The sequence below is a fragment of the Oncorhynchus masou genome, unplaced genomic scaffold (assembly GCF_036934945.1).
Source record: "Oncorhynchus masou masou isolate Uvic2021 unplaced genomic scaffold, UVic_Omas_1.1 unplaced_scaffold_2090, whole genome shotgun sequence".
NCBI lineage: Eukaryota > Metazoa > Chordata > Actinopteri > Salmoniformes > Salmonidae > Oncorhynchus > Oncorhynchus masou.
Genome location: NW_027008571.1, coordinates 29,010 through 52,500, shown reverse-complemented (window position 1 = coordinate 52,500; position 23,491 = coordinate 29,010). Strand labels below are relative to the sequence as shown.

Here is a 23,491-nt window from a genome sequence, read left to right as displayed (position 1 = left end):
GTCCCAAGATATTTTGTATGTCAGCAGGCAAGTCTTCAAGATATTAGAAACTTTCAAGAAGCGAAGTGTCATGAAACATTTTGCATCATACAGTTGCACCATTGGGAGCATCCTGACGGGTTGCATCACCGCCTGGTATGGCAACTGTTCGGCATCCGACCGTAAGGCGCTACAGAGGGTAGTGCACACGGCCCAGTACATCACTGGGGCCAAGCTTCCTGCCATCCAGGACCTCTATACTAGGCGGTGTAAGAGGAAGACCCAAACAATGATCAAAGACTCCAGTCATCCAAGTCATAGACTGTTTTCTCTGCTACCGCACGGCAAGCGGTACCGGAGCGCCAAGGCGAGGTCCAAAAGGCTCCTCAACAGCTTCTACCCCCAAGCTGGACAATTAATCAAATGGCCACCCGGACTATTTACATTCAGTTTTCTGGCTGTCATGTGCTTTTTTTAAAGAGGATTGGCTTTCATCTGGCTACTCTAACATAAAGGCCTGATTGGTGGAGTGCTGTCAGAGTGACCATCAGGTTTTTGGTCACCTCGCTGACCAAGGCTCTTCTCCCCTCTTCTCCCCCGCTCGGCTTTGTCAGCTCGGGGGTTTGAACTCGCAACCTTCCGGTTACTAGTCCAACGCTCTAACCACTAGGCTACCCTGCCGCCCCAATGCTGTTTTGGTTCCCTTTGTGCCTCGACACAATCCTGTCTCAGAGCTCTACGGACAATTCCTTCAACCTCATGGCTTGGTTTTTGCTCTGACCATGCACTGTCAACTGTGGTTATGTCGATATAGGGACTCATTTTACATATAGATACTTTTGTACCTGTTTCCTCCATCATCTTCACAAGGTCCTTTGCTTTTGTTCTGGGATTGATTTGCACTTTTCGCACGAAAGTACGTTCATCTCTAGGAGACAGAACAGGTCTCCTTCCTGAGCGGTATGACGGCTGCATGGTCCCATGGTGTTTATACTTGTGTACTATTGTTTGTACAGATGAACGTGGCACCTTCAGGTGTTTGGAAATTGCTCCCAAGGATGAACCAGACTTATGGAGGTCTACAATTTTCTTCTGAGGTCTTGGCTGATTTCTTTTGATTTTCCCATGATGTCAGGCAAAAAGGCACTGAGTTTGAAGGTTGGCCTTGAAATACATCCACAGGTACACCTCCAATTGACTCAAATGATGTCAATTAGCCTATCAGAAGCTTCTAAAGCCATGACATAATTTTCGGGAATTTTCCAAGCTGTTTAAAGGCACAGTCAACTTAGTGTATGTAAACCTCTGACCCACTGGAATTGTGATACAATGAATTATAAGTGAAATAATCTGTCTGTAAACAATTGTTGGAAAAATTACTTGTGTCATGCACACAGTAGATGTCCTAACCGACTTGCGAAAACTATAGTTTGTTAACAATAAATTTGTGGAGTGGTTGTAAAACGAGTTCTAATGACTCCAACCTAAGTGTATGTAAACTTCCCACCTCAACTGTCTGTCTCCAACACCTCCCTTTGGTTCCTTCCCCAGGCGTTATTGTTTCTGGTCCAGTGTTCTTGTCTGTACCCGTGTTTCTTGTTTTGTTCATTTATTAAATACACTCCCTGAACCTGCTTCCCGACTCCCAGCGCTACAGTTCCATCTAGTCTATCTACATCATCTATGATATACATCTCGTCTATGAGACCAGGCTGAATATCTTGAAAAACTTGACTGCTGCAAAACATTTCGGAACTGTCTTGATTAATGAAGATATTAAATCTTTAACTCTCCATTCCGGTGTTTTTCTCCCTCCCTCCCTCCCTCCCTCACTCTCTCCCTCCCCACCTCCCTCCCTCCCTCCCTCCCTCCCTCCCTCCCTCCCTCACTCACTCTCTCCCTCCCCACCTCCCTCCCTCTCTCCCTCCCTGCCCCCTCCCTCCCTCACTCCCTCACTCTCTCCCTCCCCACCTCCCTCCCTCCCTCCCTCCCTCCCTCCCTCCCTCCCTCCCTCCCTCCCCCCACCTCCCTCCCTCACTCACTCTCTCCCTCCCCACCTCCCTCCCTCTCTCCCTCCCTGCCCCCCTCCCTCCCTCCCACCCACTCTCTCCCTCCCCACCTCCCCACCCTCCCTCTCTTCTAGCTGTGAGGAACTTTGTTTTGATTCCTCAACACACGTCTCCAGACTCGGCAGTGAAGGAGGTTGACGCTCTGTACGATGTGGCCGCTGACGTCAGAGCTCGCTGGAACACCAATGTGACTATACAACACACACACACACACAGACACAGACACAGACACAGGCACGCACACACACACTCCTCCTCTGTAGTAGTTCTGCTAGGGGACTTCAATACTGGCTTTGATTTTATTTTCTCTCTATGGACTCTACACACACGCACACACACACACGCACACTGACACACACACTGACACACACACACACACACCAACTGACACACACACACCAACTGACACACACACACACACTGACACGTGTATACTGACTCCACACACACACATATAACCATTACCCTTTATATTCATGATGAAAAAAATATAAAATAATAATAATAAATAAAATATGATTTAGTATTTAATCATATTAATATTATTATTACTACCCATGAGGCCATAGAGGGAGATGTTGGTCTTTAACTGCAGGAAAGGGCTACCCTGTCTCCTCTCCTTCATCTTCGTCTTCATCATCTGATCTCCACCTCTTTATCGACACTGATTGAAGTGGATTTAACTAAGTGACATCAATGAGGGATCATATCTTTAACCCGGATCCACCTGGTCAGTGTGTCACGGAAATGTATCGTACAATCACTGCTGCTATCCCTGGTTATCATATACTCTGATGTCACCTCACCCCTCTACATACAGTACTCTATCACTCCAGTATCCCTGGTTATCATATATTCTGATGTCTCCTCTATCACTCCAGTATCCCTGGTTATCATATATTCTGATGTCTCCTCTATCACTCCAGTATCCCTGTTTATCATATATTCTGATGTCTCCTCTATCACTCCAGTATCCCTGGTTATCATATACTCTGATGTCACCTCACCCCTCTACATACAGTACTCTATCACTCCAGTATCCCTGGTTATCATATATTCTGATGTCTCCTCTATCACTCCAGTATCCCTGGTTATCATATATTCTGATGTCTCCTCTATCACTCCAGTATCCCTGTTTATCATATATTCTGATGTCACCTCTATCACTCCAGTATCCCTGGTTATCATATATTCTGATGTCTCCTCACCCCTCTACATACAGTACTCTATCACTCCAGTATCCCTGTTTATCATATACTCTGATGTCACCTCACCCCTCTACATACAGTACTCTATCACTCCAGTATCCCTGGTTATCATATATTCTGATGTCACCTCACCCCTCTACATACAGTACTCTATCACTCCAGTATCCCTGTTTATCATATACTCTGATGTCTCCTCACCCCTCCACATACAGTACTCTATCACTCCAGTATCCCTGTTTATCATATATTCTGATGTCACCTCTATCACTCCAGTATCCCTGGTTATCATATATTCTGATGTCACCTCTATCACTCCAGTATCCCTGTTTATCATATATTCTGATGTCTCCTCACCCCTCTACATACAGTACTCTATCACTCCAGTATCCCTGGTTATCATATATTCTGATGTCACCTCACCCCTCCACATACAGTACTCTATCACTCCAGTATCCCTGGTTATCATATACTCTGATGTCACCTCACCCCTCTACATACAGTACTCTATCACTCCAGTATCCCTGGTTATCATATACTCTGATGTCACCTCACCCCTCTACATACAGTACTCTATCACTCCAGTATCCCTGGTTATCATATATTCTGATGTCACCTCACCCCTCTACATACAATACTCTATCACTCCAGTATCCCTGTTTATCATATACTCTGATGTCACCTCACCCCTCCACATACAGTACTCTATCACTCCAGTATCCCTGCATGTTGTAAATATGCTATTGGAACTGACCCTGTATATACAGTGGGGCAAAAAAGTATTTAGTCAGCCACCAACTGTGCAAGTTCTCCCACTTAAAAAGATGAGAGAGGCCTGTAATTTTCATCATAGGTACACTTCAACTATGACAGACAAAATGAGAGAAAAAAAATCCAGAAAATCACATTGTAGGATTTTTAATGAATTTATTTGCAAATTATGGTGGAAAATAATTATGTCAACGTTTTGGACAGAGTGCCCCGTGGTGGTGGTGGGGTTATGGTATGGGCAGGCATAAGTTAAGGATAATGAACACAATTGCATTTTATCGATGGCAATTTGAATGCACAGAGATACCGTGATGAGATCCTGAGGCCCATTATCGTGCCATTCATCTGCTGCCATCACCTCATGTTTCAGATCCTTGCCACATGTTAGCTGATGTGGCAAGGATCTGTACACAATTTCTGGGAGCTGAAAATGTCCCAGTTCCTTCATGGCCTGCATACTCACCAGACATGTCACCCATTGAGCATGTTTGGGATGCTCTGGATAGACATGTCACCTATTGAGCATGTTTGGGATGCTCTGGAAAGATGTGTACGACAGCGTGTTCCAGTTCCCACCAATATCCAGCAACTTTGAACAGCCATTGAAGAGGAGTGGGACAACATTCCACAAGCTACAATCAACAGCCTGATCAACTCTAGGTGAAGGAGATGTGTCGCGCTGCATGAGGCAAATGGGGGTCACACCAGATACTGACTGGTTTTCTGATCCACACTCCTACTGTTTCATTAAGGTGTCTGACAAACTGATGCAGATCTGTATTCCCAGTCATGTGAAATCCATAGACTAGGGCCTAATGAATTGATTTAAATTGACTCATTTCCTCATATGAACTGTAACTCAGTAAAATCTTTGAAATTGTTGCATGTTGGGTTTATTGTTTTGTTCAGTGTTGTACTACATTGATGTTGATTATTGCATTGTTGGGTTTTAAGAGTTTACAAGATAAAAGGCATTCCACTGTTCTTGTGCACGTAACATTAAGACATGAAACTTGACTTGCACGCAAAGGTTTGATCGATTGATGAATTGATTGATGAATTGATCGATTGATTGATTGATGAATTGATCGATTTATTGATTGATGAATTGATCGATTGATTGATTGATGAAATGTTTGATTGATTGATTGATGAATTGATCGATTGATTGATGAATTGATCGATTGATTGATTGATGAATTGATCGATTGATTGATGAATTGATTGATTGATGAATTGATCGATTGATTGATTCATGCATTGATCGATTGATTGATTGATGTATTGATCGATTGATTGATTGGTTGATGAAATGATAGATTTATTGATTTATTGATTGATTGGCAGGACATAGTGCTGCTGGGGGACTTCAACGCAGGCTGTCGCTACGTCATTGGATCAGACTGGCAGCGGATACGTCTCTTCACAGACCACAGATACCACTGGCTGATACCTGACCACGCTGACACCACGGTCTCCAACACCGACTGTCCCTACGACAGGTCAGAGACACCTATACACACACACACTGGCTGATACCTGACCACGCTGACACCACGGTCTCCAACACCGACCTTCCCTACAACAGGTCAGAGACACCTATACACACACACACTGGCTGATAGCTGACCATGCTGACACCACGGTCTCCAACACCGACTGTCCCTACGACAGGTCAGAGACACCTATACACACACACACTGGCTGATACCTGACCACGCTGACACCACGGTCTCCAACACCGACTGTCCCTACGACAGGTCAGAGACACCTATACACACACACACTGGCTGATACCTGACCACGCTGACACCACGGTCTCCAACACCGACTGTCCCTACGACAGGTCAGAGACACCTATACACACACACTGGCTGATACCTGACCACGCTGACTCCACGGTCTCCAACACCGACTGTCCCTACGACAGGTCAGAGACACCTATACACACACACACTGGCTGATACCTGACCATGCTGACACCACGGTCTCCAACACCGACCTTCCCTACAACAGGTCAGAGACACCTATACACACACACACTGGCTGATAGCTGACCACGCTGACACCACGGTCTCCAACACCGACTGTCCCTACGACAGGTCAGAGACACCTATACACACACACACTGGCTGATACCTGACCACGCTGACACCACGGTCTCCAACACCGACTGTCCCTACGACAGGTCAGAGACACCTATACACACACACACTGGCTGATACCTGACCACGCTGACACCACGGTCTCCAACACCGACTGTCCCTACGACAGGTCAGAGACACCTATACACACACACTGGCTGATACCTGACCACGCTGACACCACGGTCTCCAACACCGACTGTCCCTACGACAGGTCAGAGACACCTATACACACACACTGGCTGATACCTGACCACGCTGACACCACGGTCTCCAACACCGACTGTCCCTACGACAGGTCAGAGACACCTATACACATGCAACCACAAACACACACATTTACACACACACATTTCCAACACACACACACACACCAACTGCCCCCACGACAGGTCAGACCTAGCATAGTCACACACTCACACAAACTCACACACACACACACACACACACACACACACACACACACACACACACACACACACACACACACACACAACTCACACACACACTCACTCACAGACTAACTGTTGGTCTGGTTGTGAAGGGTGGTGGCCACCACTGAGATGATGAGAGGAGTGGTCCCTGGGTCGGCTGAGGTGTTCAACTACATGACTCACCTGAAGCTCAGCCACAGCATGGTAAAAACTCTTGACCCTTAAAGGTGGACTCAGTCAGATGATGTGGCACGAAGTCAACACAATATCGGGTCAATTTACACAACTGATGGCATTGAAGCGCGAGGCTAAACTTTCATTGTCTCATACACAGGATAGGTGCAGTGGAATGTGTTGTTTTACAGGGTCAGTCATAGTAGTATGATAGGTGTTGTTTTACAGGGTCAGTCATAGTAGTATGATAGGTGTTGTTGTACAGGGTCAGTCATAGTAGTATGATAGGTGTTGTTTTACAGGGTCAGTCATAGTAGTATGATAGGTGTTGTTTTAAAGGGTCATAGTAGTATGATAGGTGTTGTTCTACAGGGTCAGTCATAGTAGTATGATAGGTGTTGTTGTACAGGGTCAGTCATAGTGGTATGATAGGTGTTGTTGTACAGGGTCAGTCATAGTAGTGTGATAGGTGTTGTTTTACAGGGTCAGTCATAGTAGTATGATAGGTGTTGTTGTACAGGGTCAGTCATAGTAGTGTGATAGGTGTTGTTGTACAGGGTCAGTCATAGTGGTATGATAGGTGTTGTTGTACAGGGTCAGTCATAGTAGTGTGATAGGTGTTGTTTTACAGGGTCAGTCATAGTAGTGTGATAGGTGTTGTTGTACAGGGTCAGTCATAGTAGTGTGATAGGTGTTGTTGTACAGGGTCAGTCATAGTGGTGTGATAGGTGTTGTTGTACAGGGTCAGTCATAGTAGTATGATAGGTGTTGCTGTACAGGGTCAGTCATAGTAGTCCTTCCCCCCTGGAGCGAATCAGGGTTAAGTGCCTTGCTCAAGGCCACATGGACAGATTTTTCACCTTGTCGGCTCGGGTATTGGAACCGGCAACATTTGGGGTACTGGACCAAGGCTCTAACCCAGTGGTCACCAACTACTGGTCGATGAAGCTGTCGGAACGTTGATTTGAGACATACGATTGGCCAGCGCAGTATGAGAACTCGATTAAGCCACAGATCTCCTGGTCCGCCGGGTAGGCGGAGTTTGTCTTTTCAGACAAATGATTCGGTTCAAAATGGGAATCAAGTGCACCAACCGCCAACAGGGCTTCTGAATCAAGTGCACCAACCGCCAACAGGGATTCTGAATCAAGTGCACCAACCGCCAACAGGGCTTCTGAATCAAGTGCACCAACCGCCAACAGGGCTTCTGAATCCAAGTGCACCAACCGCCAACAGGGATTCTGAATCAAGTGCACCAACCGCCAACAGGGCTTCTGAATCAAGTGCACCAACCGCCAACAGGGCTTCTGAATCAAGTGCACCAACCGCCAACAGGGATTCTGAATCAAGTGCACCAACCGCCAACAGGGATTCTGAATCAAGTGCACCAACCGCCAACAGGGCTTCTGAATCAAGTGCACCAACCGCCAACAGGGCTTCTGAATCAAGTGCACCAACCGCCAACAGGGCTTCTGAATCAAGTGCACCAACAGGGCTTCTGAATCAAGTGCACCAACTGCCAACAGGGCTTCTGAATCAAGTGCACCAACAGGGCTTCTGAAACAAGTGCACCAACAGGGCTTCTGAATCAAGTGCACCAACAGGGCTTCTGAATCAAGTGCACCAACTGCCAACAGGGCTTCTGAATCAAGTGCACCAACCGCCAACAGGGCTTCTGAATCAAGTGCACCAACCGCCAACAGGGATTCTGAATCAAGTGCACCAACCGCCAACAGGGCTTCTGAATCAAGTGCACCAACCACCAACAGGGCAACACAAATACAACAAAAAAAGTCAAGCAAGCCTTTATCATTGGCTTCCCCACAGAACTGTTTGGTGATCGACTAGGAATGCCTTGAAGATCGACCGGTTGGTGACCACTGCTCTAACCAGTAGGCTACCTGCCCTCAACTTCTGCTCTGCCCAGGTCCCGTAGCTACCACGTTGTAGCAGCGTGAAGCGCACCTGTGCAGATACTTTTTGGGACTGTGTCATAGCAAAGTCTCAGCAAGGGCTCATTTCAGAATATGTGGTGATGCTCACTGCAACGTCATCTCACTGAGTCTACCTTTAACCCCAAAAAAGTGTGATATTTTGGGTTGTTGATGATTTATTTCTTAGCCGTTCATATGGTACAATGATTCTCTTTACACTTGCTAGTTTTGTCACGTACAATGAAATTAGGGGAACTATTAGAATTTTAGCAACCAGGAAATGGAGGAGCGATTTCTGCATATTTCCCCTTAAACTCAAGTCAGGCTTCCCCTCGACAGGAAATAAACTCTTATCTCTAGTCTGTGCATTTCTACACAATTTAAAAACTCAGCAAAAACAAGCAAAATTTACTCAGTCTATAGGAGACTGAACATTCACCTCAGTCAATAGGAGACTGAACATTCACCTCAGTCAATAGGAGACTGAACATTCACCTCAGTCAATAGGAGACATTCACCTCAGTCAATAAGAGACTGAACATTCACCTCAGTCAATAAGAGACTGAACATTCACCTCAGTCAATAGGAGACTGAACATTCACCTCAGTCAATAGGAGACTGAACATTCACCTCAGTCAATAGGAGACTGAACATTCACCTCAGTCAATAAGAGACTGAACATTCACCTCAGTCAATAAGAGACTGAACATTCACCTCAGTCAATAAGAGACTGAACATTCACCTCAGTCAATAGGAGACTTAACATTCACCTCAGTCAATAGGAGACTGAACATTCACCTCAGTCAATAGGAGACTGGACATTCACCTCAGTCAATAAGAGACTGAACATTCACCTCAGTCAATAGGAGACTGGACATTCACCTCAGTCAATAGGAGACTGAACATTCACCTCAGTCAATAGGAGACTGAACATTCACCTCAGTCAATAAGAGACTGAACATTCACCTCAGTCAATAAGAGACTGAACATTCACCTCAGTCAATAGGAGACATTCACCTCAGTCAATAGGAGACATTCACCTCAGTCAATAAGAGACTGAACATTCACCTCAGTCAATAGGAGACTGGACATTCACCTCAGTCAATAGGAGACTGGACATTCACCTCAGTCAATAGGAGACTGGACATTCACCTCAGTCAATAGGAGACTGAACATTCACCTCAGTCAATAGGAGACTGAACATTCACCTCAGTCAATAAGAGACATTCACCTCAGTCAATAGGAGACTGGACATTCACCTCAGTCAATAGGAGACTGGACATTCACCTCAGTCAATAGGAGACTGAACATTCACCTCAGTCAATAAGAGACATTCACCTCAGTCAATAGGAGACTGGACATTCACCTCAGTCAATAGGAGCCTGGACATTCACCTCAGTCAATAGGAGACTGGACATTCACCTCAGTCAATAGGAGACTGAACATTCACCTCAGTCAATAGGAGACATTCACCTCAGTCAATAAGAGACTGGACATTCACCTCAGTCAATAGGAGACTGAACATTCACCTCAGTCAATAAGAGACTGAACATTCACCTCAGTCAATAGGAGACTGAACATTCACCTCAGTCAATAAGAGACTGAACATTAACCTCAGTCAATAAGAGACATTCACCTCAGTCAATAAGAGACATTCACCTCAGTCAATAAGAGACTGAACATTCACCTCAGTCAATAAGAGACATTCACCTCAGTCAATAAGAGACTGAACATTCACCTCAGTCAATAAGAGACATTCACCTCAGTCAATAAGAGACTGAACATTCACCTCAGTCAATAGGAGACTGAACATTCACCTCAGTCAATAGGAGACTGAACATTCACCTCAGTCAATAGGAGACTGGACATTCACCTCAGTCAATAAGAGACTGGACATTCACCTCAGTCAATAGGAGACTGGACATTCACCTCAGTCAATAGGAGACTGGACATTCAACTCAGTCAATAGGAGACTGGACATTCACCTCAGTCAATAAGAGACTGAACATTCACCTCAGTCAATAAGAGACTGAACATTCACCTCAGTCAATAAGAGACTGAACATTCACCTCAGTCAATAAGAGACATTCACCTCAGTCAATAAGAGACTGAACATTCACCTCAGTCAATAGGAGCCTGGACATTCACCTCAGTCAATAGGAGACTGAACATTCACCTCAGTCAATAGGAGACTGAACATTCACCTCAGTCAATAGGAGACTGAACATTCACCTCAGTCAATAAGAGACTGAACATTCACCTCAGTCAATAAGAGACTGAACATTCACCTCAGTCAATAAGAGACATTCACCTCAGTCAATAAGAGACATTCACCTCAGTCAATAAGAGACATTCACCTCAGTCAATAGGAGACATTCACCTCAGTCAATAGGAGACTGAACATTCACCTCAGTCAATAAGAGACATTCACCTCAGTCAATAAGAGACATTCACCTCAGTCAATAGGAGACATTCACCTCAGTCAATAGGAGACTGAACATTCACCTCATTCAATAAGAGACTGAACATTCACCTCAGAGACTGGACATTCACCTCAGTCAATAAGAGACTGAACATTCACCTCTGTCAATAGGAGACTGAACATTCACCTCAGTCAATAGGAGACTGAACATTCACCTCAGTCAATAAGAGACTGAACATTCACCTCAGTCAATAAGAGACTGAACATTCACCTCAGTCAATAGGAGACATTCACCTCAGTCAATAAGAGACTGAACATTCACCTCAGTCAATAAGAGACTGGACATTCACCTCAGTCAATAGGAGACTGAACAATCCCCTCAGTCAATAGGAGACTGCACATTCACCTCAGTCAATAGGAGACTGAACATTCACCTCAGTCAATAGGAGACTGAACATTCACCTCAGTCAATAAGAGACTGGACATTCACCTCAGTCAATAGGAGACTGAACATTCACCTCAGTCAATAAGAGACTGGACATTCACCTCAGTCAATAAGAGACTGAACATTCACCTCAGTCAATAAGAGACTGGACATTCACCTCAGTCAATAAGAGACTGGACATTCACCTCAGTCAATAAGAGACTGAACATTCACCTCAGTCAATAAGAGACTGAACATTCACCTCAGTCAATAGGAGACTGGACATTCACCTCAGTCAATAAGAGACTGAACATTCACCTCAGTCAATAAGAGACTGAACATTCACCTCAGTCAATAAGAGACTGGACATTCACCTCAGTCAATAAGAGACATTCACCTCATTCAATAAGAGACATTCACCTCAGTCAATAAGAGACTGGACATTCACCTCAGTCAATAGGAGACTGAACATTCACCTCAGTCAATAGGAGACTGGACATTCACCTCAGTCAATAAGAGACATTCACCTCAGTCAATAGGAGACTGAACATTCACCTCAGTCAATAGGAGACTGAACATTCACCTCAGTCAATAGGAGACTGGACATTCACCTCAGTCAATAGGAGACTGAACATTCACCTCAGTCAATAGGAGACTGAACATTCACCTCAGTCAATAGGAGACTGAACATTCACCTCAGTCAATAGGAGACTAAACCTCAGTCAATAAGAGACTGAACATTCACCTCAGTCAATAGGAGACATTCACCTCAGTCAATAGGAGACTGAACATTCACCTCAGTCAATAAGAGACTGAACATTCACCTCAGTCAATAAGAGACTGAACATTCACCTCAGTCAATAGGAGACTGAACATTCACCTCAGTCAATAGGAGACTGAACATTCACCTCAGTCAATAGGAGACTGAACATTCACCTCAGTCAATAAGAGACTGAACATTCACCTCAGTCAATAGGAGACATTCACCTCAGTCAATAAGAGACTGAACATTCACCTCAGTCAATAGGAGACATTCACCTCAGTCAATAAGAGACTGAACATTCACCTCAGTCAATAAGAGACTGAACATTCACCTCAGTCAATAGGAGACATTCACCTCAGTCAATAAGAGACTGAACATTCACCTCAGTCAATAAGAGACTGAACATTCACCTCAGTCAATAAGAGACATTCACCTCAGTCAATAAGAGACATTCACCTCAGTCAATAGGAGACTGAACATTCACCTCAGTCAATAGGAGACATTCACCTCAGTCAATAAGAGACTGAACATTCACCTCAGACAATAGGAGACTGAACATTCACCTCAGTCAATAGGAGACTGGACATTCACCTCAGTCAATAAGAGACTGAACATTCACCTCAGACAATAGGAGACTGAACATTCACCTCAGTCAATAGGAGACTGGACATTCACCTCAGTCAATAAGAGACATTCACCTCATTCAATAAGAGACATTCACCTCAGTCAATAAGAGACTGAACATTCACCTCAGACAATAGGAGACTGAACATTCACCTCAGTCAATAGGAGACTGGACATTCACCTCAGTCAATAAGAGACATTCACCTCAGTCAATAAGAGACTGGACATTCACCTCAGTCAATAGGAGACTGAACATTCACCTCAGTCAATAGGAGACTGAACATTCACCTCAGTCAATAGGAGACTGAACATTCACCTCAGTCAATAGGAGACTGAACATTCACCTCAGTCAATAGGAGACTGAACATTCACCTCAGTCAATAGGAGACTAAACCTCAGTCAATAAGAGACTGAACATTCACCTCAGTCAATAGGACTGACATTCACCTCAGTCAATAGGAGACTGAACATTCACCTCAGTCAATAAGAGACTGAACATTCACCTCAGTCAATAAGAGACTGAACATTCACCTCAGTCAATAGGAGACTGAACATTCACCTCAGTCAATAGGAGACTGAACATTCACCTCAGTCAATAGGAGACTGGACATTCACCTCAGTCAATAAGAGACTGAACATTCACCTCAGTCAATAGGAGACATTCACCTCAGTCAATAGGAGACTGGACATTCACCTCAGTCAATAGGAGACATTCACCTCAGTCAATAAGAGACTGAACATTCACCTCAGTCAATAAGAGACTGAACATTCACCTCAGTCAATAGGAGACATTCACCTCAGTCAATAGGAGACTGGACATTCACCTCAGTCAATAGGAGACTGGACATTCACCTCAGTCAATAAGAGACTGAGTCACATTCACCTCAGTCAATAGGAGACTGAACATTCACCTCAGTCAATAGGAGACATTCACCTCAGTCAATAAGAGACTGGACATTCACCTCAGTCAATAAGAGACTGAACATTCACCTCAGTCAATAGGAGACTGGACATTCACCTCAGTCAATAAGAGACTGAACATTCACCTCAGTCAATAGGAGACTGAACATTCACCTCAGTCAATAGGAGACATTCACCTCAGTCAATAGAGACAACATTCACCTCAGTCAATAGGAGACTGGACATTCACCTCAGTCAATAGGAGACTGAACATTCACCTCAGTCAATAGGAGACTGAACATTCACCTCAGTCAATAGGAGACTGAACATTCACCTCAGTCAATAAGAGACTGGACATTCACCTCAGTCAATAGGAGACTGAACATTCACCTCAGTCAATAGGAGACTGAACATTCACCTCAGAGACTGGACATTCACCTCAGTCAATAGGAGACTGAACATTCACCTCATTCAATAAGAGACTGAACATTCACCTCAGAGACTGGACATTCACCTCAGTCAATAAGAGACTGAACATTCACCTCTGTCAATAGGAGACTGAACATTCACCTCAGTCAATAAGAGACTGAACATTCACCTCAGTCAATAGGAGACTGAACATTCACCTCAGTCAATAAGAGACTGAACATTCACCTCAGTCAATAAGAGACTGAACATTCACCTCTGTCAATAGGAGACTGAACATTCACCTCTGTCAATAGGAGACTGAACATTCACCTCAGTCAATAGGAGACTGAACATTCACCTCAGTCAATAGGAGACTGAACATTCACCTCAGTCAATAGGAGACTGGACATTCACCTCAGTCAATAGGAGACTGAACATTCACCTCAGTCAATAAGAGACTGAACATTCACCTCAGTCAATAAGAGACATTCACCTCAGTCAATAGGAGACTGAACATTCACCTCAGTCAATAAGAGACTGAACATTCACCTCAGTCAATAGGAGACATTCACCTCAGCCAATAAGAGACTGAACATTCACCTCAGTCAATAGGAGACTGAACATTCACCTCAGTCAATAGGAGACTGGACATTCACCTCAGTCAATAAGAGACTGAACATTCACCTCAGTCAATAGGAGACATTCACCTCAGCCAATAAGAGACTGAACATTCACCTCAGTCAATAGGAGACTGAACATTCACCTCAGTCAATAGGAGACTGGACATTCACCTCAGTCAATAGGAGACTGAACATTCACCTCAGTCAATAGGAGACTGAACATTCACCTCAGTCAATAGGAGACTGGACATTCACCTCAGTCAATAAGAGACTGAACATTCACCTCAGTCAATAGGAGACTGAACATTCACCTCAGACAATAGGAGACTGAACATTCACCTCAGTCAATAGGAGACATTCACCTCAGTCAATAAGAGACATTCACCTCAGTCAATAGGAGACTGAACATTCACCTCAGTCAATAGGAGACATTCACCTCAGTCAATAGGAGACTGGACATTCACCTCAGTCAATAAGAGACTGAACATTCACCTCAGTCAATAGGAGACATTCACCTCAGTCAATAAGAGACTGGACATTCACCTCAGTCAATAGGAGACTGAACATTCACCTCAGTCAATAGGAGACTGGACATTCACCTCAGTCAATAGGAGACTGGACATTCACCTCAGTCAATAGGAGACTGAACATTCACCTCAGTCAATAAGAGACTGGACATTCACCTCAGTCAATAAGAGACTGAACATTCACCTCAGTCAATAAGAGACTGAACGTTCACCTCAGTCAATAAGAGACTGAACATTCACCTCAGTCAATAAGAGACTGGACATTAACCTCAGTCAATAAGAGACTGAACATTCACCTCAGTCAATAAGAGACTGGACATTCACCTCAGTCAATAAGAGACTGGACATTCACCTCAGTCAATAAGAGACTGAACATTCACCTCAGTCAATAAGAGACTGGACATTCACCTCAGTCAATAGGAGACATTCACCTCAGTCAATAGGAGACAGCTACTTGTATTTGCCTTCTAATCAGGATGATTTTAGCAGCCCATTTTAAACGGTTGGTGTTGAGCTAGGTAGAGTAACAGTGTCTTACTGGTACAGCTCTACTCTCTCTCCCCCTCTCAGGCATTGGCTGTCAGCGACCACTACCCCGTTGAGGTGAAGCTGATTGGTCACGCCCCTGCTGCATGAGCCCGCCTCCAGGAAGTGTTCAGACACTCTCAAATGGCACCCTATTCACTGCGAAGTGCACTACTTTGGACCAGAACCTTCTATAGGGAATAGGGTGTCATCACCACGACGAGTTTCAATAAAACTCAGTCGAACTGTGTCCCTGTTATTGTTGGTGTCCAACATTCAAGCTAAAACAAGTGCTTTATAAGAGATGGAAGAGTACATATGAATTCTACATTCGTTTAGGAGTTTGGTTCTGTTTGTCCTTCAGTAACAGCTCAGACACCAGTGGAATGATGTCCAATCAGATACACCTATTAAACACGCATGGCTACTGTTTGATCAATTAAACCCAACCGTTTGAAGGTTTTAAGATTGCTTCTCTACATATTTAGTCTGTCTCAATCTAAACATGTGGCTTGGGGTGGTCAAGCGGTCCATGTTGCTGCCTCTGGACCACATGTACAATGTACCACTGACAGCGTGGGTTGGAATCCAGCCTCGTGCTCATCCATCACTCTCTATCTCCTACCTTCCACCCCTCTCTCCTACCTTTCATCTCTCTCTCCTACCTTTCACTTCTTCCATCACTCTCTCTCCTACCTTTCACCTCTTCCATCACTCTCTCTCCTACCTTCCACCTCTCTCTCTCCTACCTTTCCATCCTCTCTCCACCTTTCACCTCTTCCATCTCTCCTACCTTTCACCTCTTCCATTCACCTCTCTCCTACCTTTCACCACTCTCTCCTACCTTCCATCACTCTCTCTCTCCTACCTTTCACCTCTTCCACCTCTCTCTCTCTCTACCTTCCCTCTTCCATCACTCTCTCTCCTACCTTCCACCTCTCTCTCCTACCTTCCACCTCTCTCCTACCTTCCACCTCTTCCATCACTCTCTCTCTCCTACCTTTCACCTCTCTCCTACCTTTCACCTCTTCCATCACTCTCTCTCTCCTACCTTCCACCTCTTCCATCACTCTCTCTCTCCTACCTTTCACCTCGTCCATCACTCTCTCTCTCCTACCTTCCACCTCTTCCATCACTCTCTCTCTCCTACCTTCCACCTCTCTCCTACCTTTCACCTCTTCCATCACTCTCTCTCTCCTACCTTCCACCTCTTCCATCACTCTCTCTCTCCTACCTTTCACCTCTCTCTCCTACCTTCCACCTCTTCCATCACTCTCTCTCTCCTACCTTTCACCTCTCTCTCCTACCTTCCACCTCTTCCACCTCTTCCTCCTACCTCTCTCTCTCCTACCTTCCACCTCTTCCATCACTCTCTCTCTCCTACCTTTCACCTCTTCCTATTTCACCTCTCTCTCCTACCTTCCACCTCTTCCATCACTCTCTCTCTCCTACCTTTCACCTCTCTCTCCTACCTTCCACCTCTTCCATCACTCTCTCTCTCCTACCTTTCATCTCTCTCTCCTACCTTTCACCTCTTCCATCAATCTCTCTCTCCTACCTTTCACCTCGTCCATCCACCTCTCTCTCCTACCTTCCACCTCTCTCTCCTACCTTTCACCTCTCTCTCCTACCTTCCACCTCTTCCATCTCTCTCTCTCCTACCTTTCACCTCTTCCATCACTCTCTCTCCTACCTTTCATCTCTCTCTCCTACCTTCCACCTCTTCCATCACTCTCTCCTACCTTTCACCTCTTCCATCACTCTCTCCTACCTTTCATCTCTCTCTCCTACCTTCCACCTCTCTCCTACCTTTCACCACTCTCTCTCTCCTACCTTCCACCTCTTCCATCACTCTCTCTCTCCTACCTTTCACCTCTCTCTCCTACCTTTCACCTCTTCCATCACTCTCTCTCTCCTACCTTTCACCTCTCTCTCCTACCTTTCACCTCATCCATCACTCTCTCTCCTACCTTTCATCTCTCTCTCCTACCTTCCACCTCTCTCCTACCTTTCACCTCTCTCTCCTACCTTCCACCTCTTCCATCACTCTCTCCTACCTTTCACCTCTCTCCTCCTTCTCTCTCCTACCTTCCACCTCTCTCTCCTACCTTCCACTCTCTCTCCTACCTTCCACCTCTCTCCTCCTTCCACCTCTCTCTCCTACCTTCCACCTCTCTCTCCTACCTTCCACCTCTCTCTCTACCTTCCACCTCCTCCCACCTTCCACCTCTCTCTCCTACCTTCCACCTCTCTCTCTACCTTCCACCTCTCTCCTACCTTTCACCTCTTCCATCAATCTCTCTCTCCTACCTTTCACCTCTTCCATCTCTCTCCTACCTTTCACCTCTCTCCTACCTTCCACCTCTTCCACCTCTCTCTCCCTACCTTCCACCTCTCTCTCCTACCTTCCACCTCTCTCCTACCTTCCACCTCTCTCTCTACCTTCCACCTCTTCCACCTTCCACCTCTCTCTCCTACCTTCCACCTCTCTCTCCTACCTTCCACCTCTCTCTCCTACCTTCCACCTCTTCCATCCTCTCTCTCTCCTACCTTCCACCTCTCTCTCCTCCTTCCACCTTCCACCTTCCACCTCTCTCCTACCTTCCACCTCTCTCTCCTACCTTCCACCTCTCTCCTACCTTCCACCTCTTCCTACCTTCCACTCTCTCTCCTACCTTCCACCTCTCTCCTACCTTCCACCTCTTCCACCTCTCTCTCTCCTACCTTCCACCTCTCTCTCCTACCTTCCACCTCTCTCCTACCTCCACCTCTCTCTCCTACCTTCCACCTCTCTCTCCCTACCTTCCACCTCTCTCTACCTTCCACCTTCCACCTTCTCTCTCCTACCTTCCACCTCTTCCATCACTCTCTCCTCCTACCTTTCACCTTTCTCTCCTACCTTCTTTCCATCACTCTCTCTCTCCTACCTTTCACCACTCTCTCTCTACCTTTCACCTCTCTCTCTCCTACCTTCCACCTCTTCCATCATTCTCTCTCTCCTACCTTTCCCTCTTCCATCACTCTCTCTCTCCTACCTTTCACCTCTCTCCTACCTTCCACCTCTTCCATCATTCTCTCTCTCCTACCTTCCACCTCTTCCATCATTCTCTCTCTCCTACCTTCCACCTCTTCCATCACTCTCTCTCTCCTACCTTTCACCTCTCTCTCCTACCTTTCACCTCGTCCATCACTCTCTCTCTCCTACCTTTCACCACTCTCTCTCTCCTACCTTTCACCTCTCTCTCTCCTACCTTCCACCTCTTCCATCATTCTCTCTCTCCTACCTTCCACCTCTTCCATCATTCTCTCTCTCCTACCTTTCACCTCTCTCCTACCTTCCACCTCTTCCATCATTCTCTCTCTCCTACCTTTCACCTCTTCCATCTCTCTCTCTCCTACCTTTCACCTCTCTCTCCTACCTTTCATCTCTCTCTCCTACCTTCCACCTCTCTCCCACCTTCCACCTCTCTCCCACCTTCCACCTCTCTCCCACCTTCCACCTCTCTCTCCTACCTTCCACCTCTCTCTCCTACCTTCCACCTCTCTCCTACCTTTCACCTCTTCCATCAATCTCTCTCTCCTACCTTTCACCTCGTCCATCCACCTCTCTCTCCTACCTTCCACCTCTCTCCTACCTTCCACCTCTTCCATCACTCTCTCTCTCCTACCTTCCACCTCTCTCTCCTACCTTCCACCTCTCTCCTACCTCTCTCTCTCTCTACCTTCCACCTCTCTCCTACCTTCCACCTCTCTCTCCTACCTTCCACCTCTCTCTCCTACCTTCCACCTCTTCCATCACTCTCTCTCTCCTACCTTCCACCTCTCTCTCCTACCTTCCACCTCTCTCTCCTACCTTCCACCTCTCTCTCCTACCTTCCACCTCTCTCTCCTACCTTCCACCTCTCTCTCCTACCTTCCACCTCTCTCCTACCTTCCACCTCTCTCTCCTACCTTCCACCTCTCTCTCCTACCTTCCACCTCTCTCTCCTACCTTCCACCTCTTCCATCACTCTCTCTCTCCTACCTTCCACCTCTCTCTCTACCTTCCACCTCTCTCTCCTACCTTCCACCTCTCTCTCCTACCTTCCACCTCTCTCTCCTACCTTCCAACCTTCCACCTCAGACCTCTTCCATCACTCTCTCTCTCCTACCTTTGTCTCTCTCCTACCTTCCACCTCTTCCATCACTCTCTCTCTCCTACCTTTCACCACTCTCTCTCTCCTACCTTCCACCTCTTCCATCATTCTCTCTCTCCTACCTTTCACCTCTTCCATCATCTCACTCCTGACCTTTCACCTCTCTCCCTACCTTCCACCTCTTCCATCATTCTCTCTCTCTCTACCTTCCACCAGATTCTCTCTCTCAACCTCTTCCATCCTCTCTCTCTCCTACCTTCCACCTCTCTCTCCTACCTTCCACCTCTCTCTCCTTTCCACCTTCTCTCCTACCTTCCACCTCTCTCTCCTACCTTCCACCTCTCTCTCCTACCTTCCACCTCTCTCCTACCTTCCACCTCTTCCATCACTCTCTCTCTCCTACCTTTCACCTCTCTCTCTCCTACCTTCCACCTCTTCCATCACTCTCTCTCTCCTACCTTTCACCACTCTCTCTCTCCTACCTTCCACCTCTTCCATCATTCTCTCTCTCCTACCTTTCACCTCTTCCATCAACCTTTCACCTCTCTGACCTTCCACCTCTTCCATCATTCTCTCTCTCCTACCTTCCACCTCTTCCAACTCTCTCTCCTACCTTCCACCTCTTCCATCATTCTCTCTCTCCTACCTTTCACCTCTTCCATCATCTTCTCTCCTACCTTCACCTCTTCCATCACTCTCTCTCTCCTACCTTTCACCTCTCTCCTACCTTCCACCTCTTCCATCATTCTCTCTCTCCTACCTTCCACCTCTTCCATCAAACCTTCCAATCATTCTCTCTCTCCTACCTTTCACCTCTTCCATCACTCTCTCTCCCTACCTTTCACCTCTCTCCTACCTTCCACCTCTTCCATCATTCTCTCTCTCCTACCTTCCACCTCTTCCATCATTCTCTCTCTCCTACCTTCCACCTCTTCCATCATTCTCTCTCTCCTACCTTTCACCTCTTCCATCACTCTCTCTCTCCTACCTTTCACCTCTCTCCTACCTTCCACCTCTTCCATCATTCTCTCTCTCCTACCTTCCACCTCTTCCATCATTCTCTCTCTCCTACCTTCCACCTCTTCCATCATTCTCTCTCTCCTACCTTTCACCACTCTCTCTCTCCTACCTTTCATCTCTTCCCTACCTTCCACCTCTTCCATCATTCTCTCTCCTACCTTCCACCTCTTCCATCATTCTCTCTCCTACCTTTCACCTCTCTCCTACCTTCCACCTCTTCCATCATTCTCTCTCTCCTACCTTTCACCTCTTCCATCACTCTCTCTCTCCTACCTTTCACCTCTCTCTCCTACCTTTCATCTCTCTCTCCTACCTTCCACCTCTCTCTCCTACCTTTCACCTCGTCCATCACTCTCTCTCCTACCTTTCATCTCTCTCTCCTACCTTCCACCTCTTCCATCACTCTCTCCTACCTTCCACCTCTCTCCTACCTTCCACCTCTCTCTCCTACCTTCCACCTCTCTCTCCTACCTTCCACCTCTCTCTCCTACCTTCCACCTCTTCCATCACTCTCCCACCTCTCTCTCCTACCTTCCACCTCTCTCCTACCTTCCACCTCTGACCTTCCACCTCTCTCTCCTACCTTCCACCTCTCTCTCCTACCTTCCACCTCTCTCTCCTACCTTCCACCTCTCTCCTACCTTTCACCTCTTCCATCAATCACTCTCTCCTACCTTTCACCTCGTCCATCCACCTCTCTCTCCTACCTTCCACCTCTCTCTCCTACCTTCCACCTCTCTCTCCTACCTTCCACCTCTCTCTCCTACCTTCCACCTCTTCCATCACTCTCTCTCTCCTACCTTTCACCTCTCTCCTACCTTCCACCTCTTCCATCACTCTCTCTCTCCTACCTTCCACCTCTTCCATCACTCTCTCTCTCCTACCTTCCACCTCTCTCCTACCTTCCACCTCTCTCTCCTACCTTCCACCTCTCTCTCCTACCTTCCACCTCTCTCTCCTACCTTCCACCTCTCTCTCCTACCTTCCACCTCTTCCATCACTCTCCCACCTCTCTCTCCTACCTTCCACCTCTCTCCTACCTTCCACCTCTCTCCTACCTTCCACCTCTCTCTCCTACCTTCCACCTCTCTCTCCTACCTTCCACCTCTCTCTCCTACCTTCCACCTCTCTCCTACCTTTCACCTCTTCCATCAATCTCTCTCTCCTACCTTTCACCTCGTCCATCCACCTCTCTCTCCTACCTTCCACCTCTCTCTCCTACCTTCCACCTCTCTCTCCTACCTTCCACCTCTCTCTCCTACCTTCCACCTCTTCCATCACTCTCTCTCTCCCTACCTTTATCTCTCCTACCTTCCACCTCTTCCATCACTCTCCGCTCTCCTACCTTCCACCTCTTCCATCACTCTCTCTCTCCTACCTTCCACCTCTTCCATCACTCTCTCTCTCCTACCTTCCACCTCTCTCTCCTACCTTCCACCTCTCTCCTACCTTTCACCTCTTCCATCACTCTCACTCCTACCTTCCACCTCTTCCATCACTCTCTCTCTCCTACCTTCCACCTCTCTCTCCTACCTTCACCTCTCTCCTACCTTCCACCTCTTCCATCACTCTCTCTCTCCTACCTTCCACCTCTCTCCTGCCTTCCACTCTCCTGGTTCCACCTCTCTCTCCTGACTGGCACCCTCTCTCCCTACCTTCCACCTCTCTCTCCCTACACCACCTCTTCTATTCCACTCTCTCTCTACCTTGTCTTCCATGGCCTATTCCTATACCTCTGCACCTTCCACCTCTTCCATCACCAGGGCCTACCTTCCACCTCTCTCCTACCTTCCAGGCACTCTCTCTCCTACCTTCCACCTCTTCCTCAGGCCTTTCCTTCCACCTCTTGAGCATCTCCAGGTCTCCTACCTTCCACCTCGGAGAGACTCTCTGGATACCTTTCACCTCTCCCTTTCCACCTCTTCCATCAAGCTCACAACCTTCCACCTCTGACTGTCACCTTCCCTGTTGGACAGCAGCTTTTCAATGGTTCTGTATCCAATAAACAAAGAGTCATAATATACTGAATATTTGTAAGACAGACCTGGGACTGTGTACGTATCAAGCATCTCGGAGTAGAAGAGCAGATCTAGGACAGTTTATTTTAGATCTGTCTGGTTACATGGCCAGGAACCTGGATCCTGGTTCAGCATTCCTACTCGTGAGACACTTTATTTTAACGGACCCTCTAAACCAGGGTCTCAACTCGTTCCTGGACATATACTCATTGCCCTAACTACACAGCAGATTCAAATCATCAAAGCTTGATGAGGAGTTTTATTTCAAATCAGCTGTGAAGTGCAAGAATCTGACACCCGTTGGGGCAGGACAGAATTTAGGCCTGAACAATGACATCGTAGAACATGAAACTCAACACACATTCCACGAGAAGGTATTTTACAGATGTTTATA

The 23,491-nt window shown here is 46.5% G+C and overlaps 1 pseudogene; it reads left to right on the top strand.

Moving 5' to 3' along the window:
* Positions 1-16,034, top strand: part of LOC135532891 (deoxyribonuclease-1-like) — a 23,056-nt pseudogene extending 7,022 nt beyond the window's left edge.
* The last annotated feature ends 7,457 nt before the right edge of the window (positions 16,035-23,491 follow it).